The sequence below is a fragment of the Mauremys mutica genome, chromosome 2, assembly GCF_020497125.1.
Source record: "Mauremys mutica isolate MM-2020 ecotype Southern chromosome 2, ASM2049712v1, whole genome shotgun sequence".
NCBI lineage: Eukaryota > Metazoa > Chordata > Testudines > Geoemydidae > Mauremys > Mauremys mutica.
Window position 1 is genome coordinate 226024744 of NC_059073.1, and position 15068 is coordinate 226039811.

The window sequence follows — 15068 nt, forward strand, 5'->3', positions numbered from 1 at the left end:
TAGTAAAAGTCATGGACAGATCACGGGCAATAAACAAAAATTCATGGAAGCAGTGACCAGTCTGGGACTTTTGCTGCTGTGGCTCCATGGTTTCCCCCACCACCCTGGTTGCTGGGAGCTGTGGGGTTGCCCCTCTGCCACAGTGACTGGGAGCCCAAAGAGAAAATGGGACACCCCAGCCGCTCGCCCTCCCCCTCGTGCGAGGCTGTCGCCTGTCGCCGGAACCCTGAGGAGGCCCCCTCAGGAGTTTGTCACCTGCCCCTAAAACTTTGCAGGGGGGGCCCTGTTGCTTGTCGCTGCTGTAGCCTGTCACTGGAACCCTGTCAGGGCCCCACGGGCTGTCAGCTCCAGTCCTGCAGCCCCTGGGGCTGAAGCAGAGAATGTCACAGAGATCTTTGGAAGTCCTGGATTCCTTGACTTACATGACCTCTGTGACATAAACGTAGCCTTAACTATAAGCAATGGGGACATCTTCCCCCTGCTGGCCACTTCTCTATCTATGTTTACTACCAGAGATTCCTCTGCTCCCTGTGGCTACTTCATCCTTCTTGGCCTCTTGCTGGACTCCCCGGGGCTTACTCTGCTCCTTTTCCCTGGCCAACTCTCTTTCCCTTTAGGGAGTGACTAGAATTACTCTCTCTCAGCCCTTTCCTGCTCTCACTTCTGGGCTTTGTAATGCTAGCCCAGCTCCTCCCCCAGCGGGGTTTCATCTGCCACTTGGCCCTTTCAATCCCTGGCTCCCAGCTGCACCATCTAAGGTTAACTGACCCTGTCTGGCCCACATTAACCTGCTTAGGGCTTGTGTGGCCCATCACAGGGTCCTTAAAAGAAAAGACTTAAGGTGGGGGGGGACTCAAGGACTTGGTTGTCATTCAATAATCAATGACGGAGAGACAGTAGAACAGGAAAGGAGTGAGCTTTACCATTGTGATTGCCGGCCCCACCATCTCCTGGGATTCTGGGATCCACCGTGACACTTTCTTTGACCTGATCCCGAGAGATGTCCTGAGCTGACTGAGCTACAGAGAGGGACTCAGCTAATTCTACGGGCTCTCACTAAATCCCAAGCACCATCTGGGATGTGAGACTTCCCCACCTCCTGTGTCCTCTTCCTTCTGCACCTTATTTCTTCTTTTCTGTCCCTCTCCCTTTTTCTTCTAGCTAATAAGAGTCTGGTTTAACCAGCCAAGACTATATATTTTGCAACATTTCTGTAAGCCTGTGACCAGAAAAAGGCATCTGAAAGCAATGCCCTAGTAGCCTGGTACAAGTTTCCCAGGTCTCAGAATGAATGATAAGACAGTGTGCCAGGCCTGTGTTTCACCAACAAGGAAACTGAAAGTGAGAGTCAACACCAGAGACTTTGCTGTTCTTTTCTCTTTCTCTCTGTCTTGTTTTGCCTTCTAGGGAATAGACTCTAACAACAGCAACAATAACTCCAGCCCATCTTGACAAACCTTTACGCTTTTGCCCCAAAACGCCACTTATTACCATATTTAATACCATATCAAAGAGAAAGAGAAGAAGGGATGTTAAAATAAAAACCTTACTTATACTTTACTTTTCAAATGATTTAACTGTTTTTCTCCCCGACCCCACTCTCGTATCTTTATGAAAGGGTTAAACATGTTTAATTGTGTGTTTGCCATGATACTAAGCAGGACGAGGTCTCTCATGTACTAATTCCCCCAAACCTTGTTTAACACTGTTTAATGTTGGACAGTGACAAAATCATATGAACACCTTTGGCACTTTTGGCCCATATATCAAGATTAATACAACACTTCCCAAGAAGATGGATATTGAGCAGCTAAGAAGGCAGGGATAGGGCACCAGAAAGCAGAAGGAGCTGATGAGTCTGAGTAGGTCCAGAGGTAAATTCACTGAGATTACCTTGTAAAAGGGAATAACTTTGTGGCTAAGATTTTTTCTAAATGGCGTGCTACAAGACTTAGACCCTGACTATATAGTGTTTGGAATTTTAATAATGTTTTATGTACAGTGAACTCACATTGTGGAGAAGACAGATATAAAATAGCTCCCAGAGTGCAGAAGCTGGGACTCAACTTTTTTTTTTTTAATAGGAATCAGCTCACATCCAACACAGATGGAAAAAAATGCTGAGCCTTGCTCATTTTCTACTTCAATAATCTTTATTGAACAGCAATATTGTTCTACATGAATACATTTTTTTTATTTTCAGGACCATACAATACTTCTGCCTAAATTCAGCATGTACCTGGCCTTCTGTACACTTCTGCTACAGCTGTTTATATGAACCAGAAGGCTCAAGGGATTATGAACTGCAAAGGAACATTGAGCATAATGCTAATATTTGGTGTTCTTCTGTGATGCATAAGAAATACATTTCCTAAATGTCTGCAGCTGATCATTTTCTTTAACTGAGAGAGACAATGTTAAGCAAAATGATTCCCTGTTATATGGAACACAGTACAGCACTGAATAGCCAAATCAAGGTAATTTCCACTGATAATTACTATGACAATTCCCCAAGAATCCCACAAAACCTGGATTATCTAAATTGACTGCCCTCAGAACAGTCAGACAATTGGGCCTGAACTTCTCTACCTTATAGTTCAGAGATTCTGAGAACTTCTTAGGAACTTTTGAGTACAGCACCTACAGGAGACTAGATGGCTGCTTTGCAGCAAATAGAGCTGCACACTTACGTGCAAGTTACTGCTACTGAGGCTCTCAATTAATTTCCACAAAGTATTCATTTAAGACAAATATGAGCTAACAGAAGCATCCAGTGGCTAAATCCTAAAATAAAAGAAACAGTTTGGTCAAAGATTACTAGATTATTTTAGTCCTGTCTCTTCTTATTCAGACATTTCCCTTTTGTAATGAAGGAAGAGGAGGCAGAGCTGCAAGAATGAAAAAAAATATTCAATTATACATGGTACCTTTAGCGTGCCACGTTAGGTCAGCTGAAAAGCCTTGAAAAGCAGGACACTTGTAACCTGAAGATGAAAATCTGAATGCAAACTTGGCTGGCTTAACTGTGAAGCTCTTTTGGCAAACCACTGAAGAGCATAATTGAATCCAGCCCTCCTGGGAAGGAACTCTAATAAACTGGAGGACAACTTGTCTGTTAGCACTTTAATTTTGCCTTCACAATTCTCAAGCCTTTATAAGATTACAGTAGAAAGTTTCACCTACAGGAATGATTACTCTTCACGGTTATAGGTAAGGATCTGTTTTCTTCAGCTAGCAACCTCCAGAGAAATGGGGTTTTTTTATACACAGCTAGCCCTCTCTGCATTACATTTTCAGAAGGGTGGTCACCTTTGTGGTCATGCAGAAAATTTATTTTGCATTTTTGTGCCCGCAGGCCAGTTGAGAATGCAAATCCAAGTAGTTGCACCTCCAGCTATGTGGCTGCAGTTCAGGCACAAATCAGATAACTAGAGGTGCAGCAACTCCAATTTAACTGTAAGCACCTGTGAAAAGGGAGGTATTATGGACAGTGCTATGGGATGTCTCTAAAAGAACATATGGGCCTGATTCATTTCTCACGTCAGTATACGTATGGAATAACTCCACTGAAGTCACTAGAGTTATAGTGATCTAAAACTAGTGCAAGTGAAGCTTTGTACACACTGGAGATTTCAGCCACTGGTTGGCAATAGGGTTGCCAAGCCTCCAGGATTGTCCTGGAGTCTCCAGGAATTAAAGATTAGTCTTTAATTAAAGATAATGTCATGTGATGAACCCTTCAGGAATTTGTCTGACCAACATTAGTAACCCTAATTGACAACCACCAGTATAGCCACACCACTGTGATCCCAGGTAAAATATTATTCAGCCATAATTTGAACCAGTGCAGTTTAGCCCTGTTTGGAAACTTTACCAGTACAAATCCCAGGTTAGAGTAGCTTTGCTGGTCTATATTAGGGGTTTGTACCAGTGCAGCTGCACTTGTGTCTAGCCATCAGTGGCTGTAACAAAGGCAAATCCCTATGCAGGCAAGACCTGAGAGGAGACTCAGACCTTTTATTTCCAAAACTGTTTACACTATTTAAGCACCAGCAATTTACATTGGAAGCCAGCCATCCCTGGGAATTTGAACAACAAAAACTAGTTTCCAGATCACGTGCAGGGGCATGTGATATCACTGCTGAAGAAGATCACGTTTTAAAGAGTCCCCCCTCTTACTGATGGAGCGAGCTTGTACTTCTCTAGACACGTAGGGTAGTCCTGATCAAGGATCCCAATTGTCCTTAGCACAAGACTTAAAAAGTATTATTTTACTCCAGTGAAAAGGTCTCAGAATTCTGTGATAAAGACAATGACGAGGCTCATGAACTGACTAATATAGTGTCACAATGACAAAAGCTAACTACTGTTTAACCTCATGACATAGTATCAGAATGTCATGAGTACTGACCATGTGTGCGAAGTGAAGCTAACTCATTTCATTCATCATTTGAAATAACTAAGGACCAGATGCTCAGGTCAGGCAAAGATGGTTTTGGCACAAGACCCGTGGGCAGGGGAGAGCCCCAGATAGTTTAAAGCCATCTTTGAGGTCTTCCAGGCAGCTGCAGGCCAATTGTGACCAGAATAAGTGATTGAGTCTGATTTTTCTTACCTGTAAGTCAGGAGTAACTCCTTTAAATTAATGGAGTTTTACCAGTGTGAAAAAGATCAGTGAGATTAGAATAAGGCCCTCCCTCATGCCCTTCCACTTTCATTCACTTTTTGTCTTTCCCAACCTTTATTAAAATTATTAATCCTCTCTTAAGTAAAGTATATATAAGGAGATATACCTATCTCATAGAACTGGAAGGGACCCAAGGGTCATTGAGTCTATCCTCCTGCCTTCACTAGCAGAACCAAGTACTGATTTTGCCCCAGATCCCTAAGTGGCCCCCTCAAGGATTGAACTCACAAGCCTGGGTTTAACAGGCCAATATGCAAACCACTGAGCTATCCCTCACCTCCTTCCTTTTTCTTTATTGGTATGCAAGTGCCTTCCACATGCTTAGTTTTGTTTCAAATAGACTCTTACAAATCTATTCAAAAGTTCATCGTCTTCTAAGTCTTTTTCAAGTCATTTTTTTGTCTTTCATTTGTCCCAGTCATGATACTGGCATACAAACCCTCTATCACTAAAAAAGAATGTTTCTGAAGGATTACAGACAAACTGGGACATGTGTCCCTGGAGGTAGTTTTAGATGCCACAAAATTCTTGCTGAAGTGAAATGCACTCTGTGCTTGTCTAGCTAATGTCATGGCTAGATCAGAGGATGATTACTACTGGAAACTTCAAAATGACTTTACATGCATTTACTTCACAAAAATTGGGTTTGTATTTCTATGCTTCTTACAAACCAAATGAGGTCACAACCCTTTGCATGCCACTGATTAGATTCTTACCCACTTCATTCTCACACACATCATCAGTTTCATCTGGATTGTTATGGCTACACTATGGTACCAGACTCTGTGCATGGATCACATTTATGATGGAAAATCGTGCTTTCCAGAGCCAAGAATCAGAAACAACAATGCAAAAGGCTGAACTCTTCATATTAGCACATTTTTCAAATCAGAACGTTAAAAGGAGAGATGTCAACTTATGTTGGAGGGGTAAACATATTAGCTAGTGCTGCTATGAATCAGAGCTTTGGAAACATGCAGTCATTGTTTTATGTGCTCGTTTTTGATGTCACAAACCTCTGTAAACATTGTTCCAATTGATAATGCTATGACCATCATCTGGAAGACACGACACACTGGTTGGGACATCTAAACAACAGTCAATAAACTGCCAAGTACCATCATGGAGAGAATGAGAAGACAGGAAGATGGGGCTATCAACAGAAATGCTAGATAAATAATGTCAGGGAATAGAATAGGCTGAGTAGGAAGGAGCTGGGAATGAACAAGTGAAACAACAAAATACAAATCTAAAGGAAAGATTTTTTTCATCCCTTATACTCTCATTAGATAAACAAAGTGGTTTATTTTTGCACCACTTTGGTGTAATGAAATCTGAAATCCACTTATATTGAGATTTCATCACAAAACTGAAAGTTGGGTCAAATTCAACACAAGGTTTCCTGAGGTAAGTCAACTTTTTTTGAAGCTAGGCAGACTTACGGTATTGGGTGGAATTCTATAAAATTCCATTGTTTTGTATGCTTTACATCTGAACTAAGGCAAGACATGGAAGTTTTGTTTAGAGTTTGCTTTGAGTGACAGAGATTGCTCCAATCCAAAACCCACAACATTCTACTTCCTAGTATTTATTTGTTTTTATTTAGATTTGATCCATTACAAACTTCAAATGCACTGGGCATGGAACAAAGTTAGAAAGCACAACCAATAATCACCTATGAAAATATTATAAAAACAGACATTATTAATACCACCCCAGTTTCAATTCAACTTCTCCTCCCCCGCCCCTCACCCAGTGAACCACACATACAAAAAACAACAACAACAAAAGCCAGGAAAACAGGTGCATCACATGAATATCACCAAGTCAGGGCTGCATGGAATCAATTGGGGGAGGTGAGGGGAGGGACAGTGAATTACAAAGCCAAGTATCCCACCAAGCACACGTTAGGTGAAATCCAAATCCAAATGGGCTGGCTGCATATTTAAACTGCCATTGTTTAGAAAGGATAATTTAATACAACATGTCTGTTAAAAGCAGCCTATTAGTGATTCAGTAACACACAGCTTTTCTAAAAATGACTCAAGATCAATGACCAATACAGATAATCAAAAGGAAGTAAAGGTGTACAGTCATGCTTCTATCTTTCTTTAATGATTTCTATGCAATTAAACGTTCATGACATATTGTCATTTTTTCTTGAGTGTATACTTAATGTAGAACTCTTTACAGTGAAACATTTGCCAATGGCAATCTCTTTCATACAATATTAGCATACCAATTCTTCCCTTGTGACATGTTTCAGCATATCATATTAATTGACCAGTAGGTAATGTACTAGCTTTAGTCATCTCCTGTGATCTCTTTAATTAACATCCAGGAAAAATCATTGTAATCTTTACTACTTTGTAGAGTTATGTAGAAGATTATAATTTAGAGATGCTCCTTCATAAGGGACAGTATTATGAACATAGGAATTTGGATATGTGCCCTGGAGGTGGGGTGTGGGGGCGTTGGGAACATCACATGGCTGTGTGCAACCAGAAGCTCTCCAGTTTATTTTATTAAAGTTTTATTCCTTTCTTGTTCGCTGTCTTGTTATTTAATGAACCCCAAGATGGTTATGGTGTCAGAAGTGCTGAATGAGAAGGAAACTGCAGTCACTTTGAAGGTAACTTCTGTGTTTGTAACTGAAAGCAGAGACAAAGGGAGGCACAAGAAGCCTATGGAGAACCAGGCACCGAGGCTTTTGAATGCATTTGGTGAGCTTGACTACCTTCAGAAGGGGGAAATATCAGAAATGGATGTGTTGCGACATCCATCCAGTCAGCAATTGTCAGGCAATTTGGCAGAGAACTGGGGAAAAAATCAGAGATTTGAATTGTATTTAGCAGCCATAGGGAAAGAGGAGAACATGATAAAGAGAAATCATCAATCTTTTTGCATGTTGTTGGGGAGCATCAGATATTTAAAACAACTTTAAGTTTGATGAAGGTGAAAGCATGAAGTTAAGTAAAATACTGACTAAATTTGAGGAACATTGCATGCCAAAAAGGAATGACACCTTTGAGAGAGGCAAAATTTTTACATGCATTCAAAAAACTGATGCCACTGTAGAGCAATGTGTCACAGAATTAGGGAAACTCAGTAAGACCTGTGACTTTGGTGAGCTGACAGAGTCTCTTGTCAGTCATAGAATCATTTGTGGCATTAAAGACAATGTGTTGAGCGAGAGACAGCTCCATGAAGGATATTTAACTTTAGAAAAAGCTCTCCACATATGCAGGGCAGTAGAAAATGTGAAAGCACAAGCCAAAGAGCTTAATTCACCAAAATGGGTTATCCATGTACTAAGTACAAAAGAATATAGACAGACTAGGTCAAATCAAAGAGTGGAACCACTCGGTATGAAAACCACGGCTTGGGGGAAGACTAGGTACAGACGGTCATGCAGAAGGTGTCTATCACAGCATGGCCCCAAACAGCGTGTTGCCTTTGGGAAACTCTGTCATAAATATGGAGGGAAATAATCATTCTGAAAAATGCTGCGGATCCCAAATGCAGAAAAGTCAAGCGTATTCAGTTCAATACCGTCTGGTTGAAGAGTTTTTCATAAATGTACTGGGATCTAGCAAGTCTGATGAGAGGGACTGGATACTGCCTATGACAGTGAATGGAAAAACTACTCCACTGAAACTGGACACAGGCACTCAGGTTAATGTTCTGTCTGAACACGATTATGAGAGACTAAAAATAAGACCAAAACTGGGACCAAAAAAATAAAAGTAATTGGTTATTCTGAAACAAATACACCAGTGAAGGGGAGGTGCATTGCTAGCATCAACCATAAAAACACCACGTACAAGCCACTGTTCATTGTAGTGCCAAAAGAGGTGACACCAATTTTAGGCCTGGCTGCATGTGAGAAACTCAGTCCGGTAAAATGGGTGTTCTCATTACAAGACCATACTGAACCTGGCTATGAAGTGCTCTTTTGGGAATATCATGACCAGTTTCAAGGATTGGGTTGCTTGCACGGTGAACATACAATCCGGATAAACAAGCAGGTCCCTCCAGTTATCCATCCATATAGAGAGGTGCCATTTGCACTCTGTGATAAACTCAAGGCTCAGCTTGCAAGGATGGAAGCAATGCATATAATACAAAAATTGAAGAGCCAGCAGAATGGGTGAGCTCCCTAGTCATTTGAGGAGAAAAGTAATGGCCAGCTAACGCATATGCTTAGATTACAAAGACCTCAATAAGACTATACAAAGGGAACATTTCAAACTACCAACCAGAGAAGAGATTATGACTCAATTTGAAAATGCTCGGTATTTCAGTAAACTGGATGCATCCTCAGGTTTTTGGCAGCTAAAATTAACTGAAGAATGCTCAAAACTATGCACATTTAATATACCATATGGAAGATACAGATTCTTACACTTACCCTTCAGTATAGCTTCAGCACTGGAAGTGTTCCACAAAACCATACATATGATCTATGAACACAGAGATGTTGACACCTCAATGGACACCATCATCACCTTGGGCTCAACAGAAGAGGAGCATGATCATAGATTTCAGGATGCAACTAGAGCTGCAAACCTCAAACTGAATAGGGAGAAATGTGTTTTAGGGGTTACAGAACTGACATTTGTTTTGGACATTATTTCCAACAAAGGTGTAAAACCTGATAAGAAGAAGATTTCAGCCATTGAAATGAAGTCAAAGAAAGATGTCCAATGGTTCCTGGGAATGGTTAGTTATTTTGGAAAATTCATACCTAACAGCAGCTTTGAGAAAACTATAGAATAAAAATGAATGGTATTAGGATGCAGAACAGGAGGTTCATGGGAAAGTTTTAAAAAACAACTGATACAAGAACCAGTGATGAAGTTGTATACACAGGAAGGCCTATTAAAAACTCAGCAGATGCTTCACTGCCTGGGTTAGGTGCAGTGATTTTACAGAAGCATGAGGATTTCTGGCAGCTAGTGGAATATGCATCCAAATCATTGACTGAGGCAGAAACCAGACATGCACAGATCGAAAAAGAGCTTTTAGGTATATTGTTTGCCTGTGAGAGATTCAATCAGTACATTTATGGACAGACAGTGGGAGTTGAAACGGACCACAAGCCCCTGATGGCATTACAGCAGAGTTACGAATACCATAGTTACAAACTTACCAATCAACCCCACACCTCGTTTGGAACTGGATGTACGCAATCAGAAAACAGAGACCAAAAAAAAAAGCAAATACTATACAGTACTGTGTTAAACGTAAACTACTAAAACAATAAAGGAAAGGTTAAAAAAAAGATTTGACAAGGTAAGGAAACTGTTTCTGTGCTTGTTTCAGTTAAATTAAGATGGTTAAAAGCAGCATTTTTCTTCTGCATAGTAACATTTTGGAGCTCTGTTAGGTGTAACCCTTCTGCCAGGTGGAGCCAGCAGCAATAAGGGCTGGGTTCAGTATCTATAGGCTCCTTTGCAACAATACAATACAAAAGCAGCTCGAGCCCCCACCCAGTGATCTGGGACAATTACACACCAGCCCCTGCGTGCCTCTAAGAGGCAGTACTTCCCCTCTTGCAGCACAGAGTCTGAGTGTAGCAAAAACTTTTAATAAAAAGAGGGAAGTAACTCAGCATTAAATTGGGAAAACACCACAACTAGGGCTCATAAACTCAAACCATGAGCAAAAGACCCACCCTCAAGTAAGTTGGGCAGTGTCCTTTTCCCCTCAGGGTCTTAAGTCCAGCAACCCAAAAGTCCCTTTAACGTGCCCATCCCTTCTCTGTGCCCCACTCACAGTTGCTGTCCTTGGCCATGCAGCCCCAGCGTTCAGAGGTTCATCTGCAGAGTTCACTTCCGACCCTGCGTGGAAGGCATCTTACACACTGCACTGCTCAGGCACTCACTCGTTGCCCCAACGGCCGATTGCCATGCCTCTGCAGGGCTCTGCTCTGGCCCTCTCCTCCAGTTTCTCTTCTGGACGCTTGCCATGCCTCTCCACCAGCCACTCTGCTGGTCGCACCTCTCCACCAGCCACCCTGCTGGCTGCTTGCCATGCCTCTCCACCAGCCACCCTGCTAGCTGTTTTCCACACTTCTCCACCAACTGCTCACTCACCAAGGCGTCTTCAAGGCCCCCCCACACACACTTAACACAGCTCTCAGTGATTTCAGCTGTTAGTAGGGGAACCTCACTGCTCGTGTACACTAGGCAGTCTCTCACAATAGAGACACTGTCCCAAAGTAGATCTAAGACTTAGACCTAAGTAGCAGTGATTTCAGTTCTGTAGCATGTAACAAAACTCTCAATTGAATCTAAATTAGCTCTTTTATTATACCATGGAAAGAGGAAGGGTCAGATGGTGTCTAGGACTCTTGAACAGGACCCACACCACCAACTACAAGTACCACATTCTCTCAACTGATTGGGCTTTGGAATCTATGTCCCCTGCCTAGTGACTGCTGTTCAGTTGAGGGTGAGTCTCTCTATTGGGGTATGCCAGGTACAGTTCTGAGGACCTCAGTTCACATAAACAAGGACAGCAACCCTTTATTACTCCTACCTCAATAACAAGGAGACTGGGGATCCAACACCAGCCACAAGTGATCATTTGGTCAAGCAGTCCCATCATGCTGAGCACCTAGGCAGGGTGGGTGTGTCCATGTAAACAAGATCAGCTTCTGAAGTCTTTTTCCACAGCTCACCACTAGATGTCAGGGGAAAGCTCATCCAGACTGCTTACATAAATCAATGTTCAGTTGTAAACTTTTGAAAGAACAACCATAATGTGTTGTTCAGAGTTACAAACATTTCTGATTTACAAACAATCTCCATTCCTGAGGTGTTCGTAACTCTGAGGTTCTACTGTATTTAGCAAACTGCTAAATGACTGTATTTTGAGGATTCAAAGAATGATGATAAAGCCACAAAAGTATTATTTAGTTGTGACCTACACCCCAGAAATTCACGTTCACTGCAGATACACTCTCCAGAGCAGTGATTCCCACGAAACCAGAGAAGACTTTAGAGATAGAGATGCAAGCCTATGTAGATCTGATTGTAAATTCCCAAAGCTAACAGGAAACTGCAACAAATAACAGAACAGAGAAAGATGAATAATTGGGAACCCTTGAAGAAGTCATTAAAGGGTGGCTGGAAGAAAAAAGCAGTTACTGTCCAAGTATAAGACACTACTGGAACTGCAGACATGAACTTACTGTGATAGATGTGGCGATTTTCAAGGGCAGTAAGGTTATAATTCCAATGAGCCTCTAAAAAGAAAGGCTATAGAAGATCCACTAGGGTTATTTAGGAATTAATAAGTGCAAACAACCAGCACGAGAGATGCTGTATTGGCCATGGATCAATCACAACATTGCTAATGTGGTAGGAAACTGCTTTTCATGCTTGAAATAAAAGCCATGCCAACAGGCAGAGCCACTGAGACCTCATCCAATTTCACAAAGGCTTAATGAGAAGGTCAGCACTGACTTATTCACCTGGGAATCAAAGGGTTATTTAATAGTCACAGATTATTATTCTCTGTATCCAGAAATTTGCACATTGCATAGTACTAATAGTAGGTCAGTGATAGCCAGCATGAAGGGAATCTTCTCTAGACATGGAATTCCAGACCAAGTCTAGCGATAATGAGCTGCAATTTTTCAGGGCAGATTTTAGGCAATTTGCCATACATTGGGATCTTTATCACAAAACATCAAATCCAAATTCTCCCCAACAAAAAGACTTTTGTAGAGGTCAATATGGACAGTAAAGAACCTTATGAAAAAGACTTTTGACAATGGGTGTGATTTGTATAAAGCTTTATTGGTTTACTGAAGTATACTTCTGGAGAATGGCTTTTCTCCAGCTCAGTTGTTAATAGGAAAAAGATCTAATTTACCAATTACTGATAACTTGCTGAAACCTCATAACAATGAAACCATATGAAAGATGAAAGAAAATCAGAAATGGAAGCAGAAATAGTATTTTGACAAAAGGGCCAGTAATCTCCCATCTCTTAACCCAGGTAATAAAGTGTGCCTGAGGAATTACACCCATACTTGGGGCAAAAGGCAATTAAAGAATAGCTTCATCCAAGGTTTTATGTAATCCAGAGAGACCAAGGGGACACATTTTGATGTAATCTAAGGGATTTATGAGTAATCCCAGGAAATTCTAACACATTGATGGCTGAGATGGACTCTGGCATTTCCCATCTGACTGATCCTTTATCATCAACACACAAAGGAGAAACTGTTAAGGAACAAGAGAACAACTCAGATGCTAATTAAAGGCTGATTCTGAGAAGTTCAGAGAGAGAGATTAAACATCCTGAAAGACTCATACAGACTTGCTCACCTTCCTTGAGAGAAGGGGTATTTGAGGAAAGTGAGTGATAAAGACTCAATCCAGAGTGATTTGCTGGTAACCTCTCTTCTCTAGTTAGTTGACACATTGGGTTTATGGAAATGTACTAGATAGATTGAGAATTTAATGCATGTGTTATTAGATAGTTGTTAGCTGTTTATATATATATGTATAGAAGAGTTAATTTATTTTTTCTTAAAGAGGGAAGATGCAGAGATATGTTTATAGAAGATTATAATTTAGAGATGCTCCCTCATAAGGGACAGTATTATGAACTATGAATTATGCAGCAGCTCACTACAGACGCGCTCCAGTTTATTTTATTAAAGTGTTATTCCCTTCTCATTCACTGGTTTGTTATTTAATAATCCCAAGATCATTACATACTTTACTCTGCTTTCTTAGTTTTAGTAGCATTTTTGACCTTACCTCCAGAATAGCGTCAGTTATGAAAAGAAACAGTTTACCACTATTTTCCCCAGGTCCAATAGACATATACAATAAAGAAATGTACCAAGGTGCAAACAGGATATTCCATTTTGCTTTTCTCACCAAAAAGGTTGAAACTCTTTTTTGTCCCCAAAAAAACTATTCACAAGGTTTCTTTAAAATTACCTTCCCCCTGAAATCCTCAAATGCTGTGTGCAAATTAAGGCATAACTATAAAGATAATTGTGGACATCAAATGTCCTGTGTTATTACATAAAAAACCCTCCAAAGAAGAACTTGGGTGGGTGAATTAAGTAACAAGTTGCATGGCAGGAATTACTGGAGGATCCTCCCTCAGAATGTTTGTTGTCATCCTGCAGTCAGCGGGCACTGTGAAGGCTAATGGAAGTAACCAGCAGAATATAGTAAATGAACAAAGATCTAAACACTGTATCCATTTCCCAGGATCAAGGACCTAGTGAGTCACTTCCTGCTAGATAGGAGAGAGCTGGTGGCAGCAAAGCTCTAAGCACTAGCAGCTTTTTGCTGAAAGCATTCAACATGATTGGGAGCATTTTACTAAACGTCTTTAGCATTATTGTACTGTGAGTTAATGTTAAATAATGCTCTTTTCCATGTAAAAATCAGAGACTGGCCCTTGTGTGCTGAATATTTGGCTACAAGTTGGATTTTTATCTTCTTCTTATTATTATTTAATTAATTTTATTAATTAATTAATTTTAAAATGAGTCGGTGTGCAAGGAGAGATGGGTACACCATAAGAAGTTGAATAGAATGGAATAAGCCTTATTTTTTTAAAAAAAGAAAATGATTAGCAAACAAAATAACCTGACATGCACTATGCCAAATAAGAATACTAATTCCTTCAGATGGCTGGGTGGTGCAGGTTTTTTTGTATGTTTGTTTGTTTCCTTTTGAAAGTGTAGGTTATTATTGTTTTGATTTTGTGCTGGCATATTTAGACATGTATTTTAATGTTCCTCAGTAAAAAAGGCAGCTATTTGATCCAGGTTCAGGGCAATCCAAGGTGACTAGAGTATTCCTGATCTTGAATCAAGGGTTTACAGATATATGAAGTGTCAAATTGCTTTGTGTTCTGAGCAAAAAGCTGCAGGGGCTGGACGGTAGCTGAAATCATCAAGAGTGATGAAGTGAACTAAAATGGGTAGTCTGATAGAATAGATGAAAGATAGTAGGTGAGAAACAGTTAGAAAATGAAGGAAGATGGAAGAGTGTGTCATCAAGTATACTAAGGACATGTAACCATAATACCCACAACCAACATTCATCTGATAAATCAGAGGAGGATCTAAGAGAATAAATACAAAGGGATTGATGATAGGTAAGAAATGTGGGAGGGAACCCCACAAAAATGAAATTCAACTTGGAAAAATGCAATTTAGTACATTTTGGGGACAATAATCCAAACCACAGATATTCAGTGGTAGCTTATAACCTGGAAAGTCAAAATACCAAAAGAGACTTGGAAGAAATTGTGGCCAGCATCTTAGACAGGATTTTGAAATATATCATAGGGAGGTGGGGGGGAATAAAATCCAAGTAACAGACAGAAGTACCTA

The 15068-nt window shown here is 40.7% G+C and overlaps 1 long non-coding RNA gene across 1 annotated transcript in view; it reads left to right on the forward strand.

Annotated features, from left to right (window-relative positions):
• Positions 1-15068, forward strand: part of LOC123362691 — a 196139-nt gene that overhangs the window by 120465 nt on the left and 60606 nt on the right. The gene's annotated exons all lie outside the window — the stretch shown is intronic.